The sequence below is a fragment of the Egretta garzetta genome, unplaced genomic scaffold (genome assembly GCF_000687185.1).
Source record: "Egretta garzetta isolate BGI_Z169 unplaced genomic scaffold, ASM68718v1 scaffold61, whole genome shotgun sequence".
Taxonomy (NCBI): Eukaryota; Metazoa; Chordata; class Aves; order Pelecaniformes; family Ardeidae; genus Egretta; species Egretta garzetta.
Genome location: NW_009258620.1, coordinates 1,372,616 through 1,376,957, shown reverse-complemented (window position 1 = coordinate 1,376,957; position 4,342 = coordinate 1,372,616).

Here is a 4,342-nt window from a genome sequence, read left to right as displayed (position 1 = left end):
CTCAAGCGTTTACAGAATAAAACAGGTCACGAATTGGTGAATTGCTTGGGCTGCTCACCTAAAAGTACCGCCTAACTTGTCAGCCGCTTACTGGGGGAGAAAAGCCGCCAGAAAAGGCGCGGACGTTCCCCCGGCGACTCGGAGCCAAAGCACGGCAGCGTTTGCTCCCTCCCATTCGGCTGCATTTCCCACTTCCTAAGCAGAGCGAGAGGTTGGAAACAGCGCTGCACAAACGGGTTGTTTCTGACCCCGTTTTTGATTTCCCACGGGACAGCCCGCGATTAGCACACAGCCTCTTATTCCTAAATAATAAAACTTTGTCCTGCTGGACTGTTCAGCTCCCAGATGTTTCCCATCGGTGCCGTTCCAACGTTAGGAACAACTGTGAGGCAGAGAACGGCGCTTGGGTGAAACCGCCTTGTGCAAAACAGGGAGTAGCTGCGAGAAAAGGTCCAGTTTTGCCTCCCATCACCATTAAATGCTGTGAATTTGTACCACTCTGCTATCAACAAGGACACATATACAATATTTTTACTGGATAAACATTCACACCTCTCATGTAAATGAAAGTTAACATAGGGATGTAGAATCATAGAATCATAGAATGTTTTGGGTTGGAAGGGACCCCTAGAGGTCACCCAGCCCAACCCCCCTGCAGGAGCAGGGACACCTTGAACCACATCAGGTTGCTCAGAGCCCCGTCCAACCTGGCCTTGAATGCTTCCAGAGATGGGGCCTCCACCACCTCTCTGGGCAACCTGTTCCAGGGTTTCACCAGCCTCATTGTAAAGAACTTCTTCTATGCCCGATGACATACCCGGCCGGGTGGGCGCGTTCACAACTGGCCGTGGCACTGCACTGTTACTGGAGAAGCGAGCGGCTCTTTGCGAGACGAATACAAGAGCTACAAGATTCCAGCAGAGACAACAGCGGCGTGCCTACTTAGTACTGCGTAGTTCTGCAGTCGCAGGCACACGCACACCCACGCACGTGCTATGGGGTGTCAGCCGCACGTGCCAGAGAGGCGGAAATGTAATCATTTGCCGTGACCACAACGGCCGAGCCATTATAATCACCCCCAGCTCCAAGGGTCCTCACTTAGCTGCCAGACAACCCCGTCGCTTTTACTATACAGGCAAATTCCCAACGTCCAGAAAGAAATTACTCCAAACTTACAACGTAAGGTCTTGGCTCTTCCCATCTTCATCCCAGATACACCCTATTGCCACACTTCACGCGCATGCAATTCCCGTCTGCCTGGCAATGTAAGCCCCATACTCTGTTAGTGTGTTTTCAGGAGCGCGTGATTCAAGCCATCGCTTTGGTTTTTACCTGAAAAGCAGGCTCTTCTGGCTAGTTTTCTGTCTCGGCACTAGGTGGCAGCCAAACGTCGCAGTGGGTCCACCGGGCTGGGCCGCGGGCGGCAGGTCCGGAGCGGCGTTGGAATCACCCCGCAGGACGAGGGAAGCGGGTCCCATCACAGAATCATAGAATCATAGAATGTTTAGGGTTGGAAGGGACCACTAGTGGTCATCTAGTCCAACCCCCCTGCAGTGAGCAGGGACACTGCTAACCACATCAGGTTGCTCAGAGCCCCATCCAACCTGGCCTTGAATGTTCCCAGGGATCGGGCCTCCACCCCCTCTCTGGGCAACCTGTTCCAGTGTTTCACCACCCTCATTGTAAAAAATTTCTTCCTTACCTCTAGCCTGAACCTACCCTGTTCTAGTTTAAAACCATTTCCCCTTGTCCTAACACAACTGGCCCTACTAAAAAGACGTTCCCCATCTTTCCTATAGGCCCCCTTTAGGTACTGGAAAGCCGCAATCAGGTCTCCCCGTAGCCTTCTTTTCTCCAGACTGAACAAGCCCAACTCTCTCAGCCTGTCCTCATAGGAGAGGTGCTCCAGCCCTCGGATCATTTTTGTAGCCCTCCTCTGGACCCGTTCCAACAGTTCCATGTCCTTCTTGTGCTGAGGGCTCCAGAGCTGGACGCAGTACTCCAGGTGAGGTCTCACCAGAGCCTGCGCCCAGAACCCGCCGTGGTGAAGAGGAGGCAGACACGTGCTTTCTGTTGTGCTTAGGCATGGAATTCTGCGGTTTAGGAGCAAGCGCTCATGCTTTCACTGTTCAAAGAAGAATGGCCAAACCTAGGAGTTATTTGTGTACTGCCTGACTGGTAAAATGCACTGATTTCAGGGCTGTTTTGCTTGCACACAGGTCAAAACGTAGCACTCCTTGCTCAGCCCAGACCAATTCCATTTTTCCCTGAGGCTTTCGGCATCTTTTCCCCTTTCCGTATCATTTTCCACCTCACTTTACTTGCAGTATTTCAGCTGTCTCCAGTACCCTTCAAGTGCTTGGGAAACGAGACAGCAAGGAGGGATGAGGAACCAAGGCTTCAGCGGGACGTAGAGGTTTCCTCCCTCCTTCCAGCAAAGGTCCTTCTAGAGCGGTGAGAGGACATGAGCAGGTCGGTGGGGTGGCAGCTTATCTCTCGGAGTACACAAGGACACGTTTCCCGTCAGTGCAGAACACGAAGGAAACCAACTGCAGTTTGAACGTGCATAGGGTCTGCGTACAAAAGCTGTCTGTGTTAAAACGTGACAACGGCCGCATGCTCTAAGCGCAAGACTGGTCCCTCTCATCACAGGCCCGACCCTCGCAGTTCCAGGGCTGACCACGGAGCTAAGAAGCTGTTTGGTGTCACTGTGGTTAGCATAACTGGAGGGAAGCTAATAGTGGTAACGAGAGATTGTATTAAGCAGACACCTGCTCCCCAGCTCCTGACAATTCCAAAATGTTGAAAGAACGCTCATTACTAAAAATCTCTCACTGATGCTACTTTGTGCCAGATTGGGTTGCATAGGCCCTGAGCTGCATCACTGCAACTCTGAGGTTCCCGAGGGCAGAATAATTTAGGACACATATATTCCAAAAGCAAGAACCAAAATAACCATCTCCTGCTGTGTTTATCCCAGGAAAAGTTTTATTGCAATAGAGCAGAAATCTGGGACACAAAGCTCCAAGGTCATTACACGTTGGCCCTAGTACTCATGCGCCTTGACTTGATCTTAAAAAGTACCCCTAGAAAAACAATGTCCAACAAAGGATATGCGAGAAAAGTACCTCCACACTTGGGGAAATGAAAAAATGCCCAAATTCATAACCTGAAAATTCAGAGAAAGCAGGACTACAGTGATTAAAGGAAGGAAAAGATAATAGGCCATAAGACAAGACAACCAGGTGAATGTGTCTAAGGTGTTTTTCTCATATAGAACTAGAACAACAAAAGGCAGGCCATCTATAGGCATGTTTTCACAAAGACCCTGCAGCTGCACTATAGACTAAAAGGAAATATGGAAAATAAGACCAACTAATGACAAATAAAATCACACCAAAACTGGAACACAAAGGAGACGAAAAGGAGAATAATTTCTTTTTAAAAAAAATGTTGCAGAGACCAGGAAACAAACTTATTATTGGTGAAAAAGTATTTTGTCCTTTTCTGATGTCTGAAAAGCATAAATAAAATCTATAGAAGGCGTTAGGAAATAAATGTACAAAAAAAGACATTAAACACAAGAACAAAAAATGAATTGTCTTCCCAGAAGAGAAAAAAGACCTCATTGCAGCACCAGCTCCAGCCAATCTCAGACAACAACTCCTCCCGTTCTCCCAAAGAGAGAGAGGTAAAAAACTACAATCGGCCTGATGCCTCGCTGCTGGGGCCAACAGCAGGGCTCGGGAGCGCCAGGGAATGAGCATCAGCACCCCAGGCCCTACCGTCAGAGAAGTGCCACTGCCCAGGGTCCTTCTCCTCCATCTCCTGGGCCTTGCATCGTTGGCCTCGTAACCAGCCTGCAAGATCCTTCTCACTCGTTGCTTGCAGTTTCTCCAGAGCCTTCCTCGCCTTCCTTACTTCTGCATGGCAGGAGCGGGGAACCAGGAGCAAAAGAAATACAGGAGACAAGATCAGGACATTGAAGAAACAAGTCTATTCCCCAGCCCAGCTGAACTTCACCTAGTGAGGCAGGGCTTTCCCTGACCAGAAAGGGGTGCTTTCTCTCTTAGTGGTTCCTAAAAATGTTTTCTGCCCTCCCATTAATACTTTTTTCCCTCTGTGCTTTCTGAGAAATTCTTTCCCCACTATCACCTCAGCAATTCTTGAGAAAAGCTTTTCCTTTCTCTTCCCCGAGCACTTCCCACAAGTCTTTCACCTTTTTCCTTCAGTACTTCCTAGCTGATTCTGTCCTCCCTCCCCTTGTCCTTTGCACGAAAGCCTTTTCCCCCCACTGCTTTCCACAGAAAGCATTTCCCCACTACCCCGTTGACATTTCCCT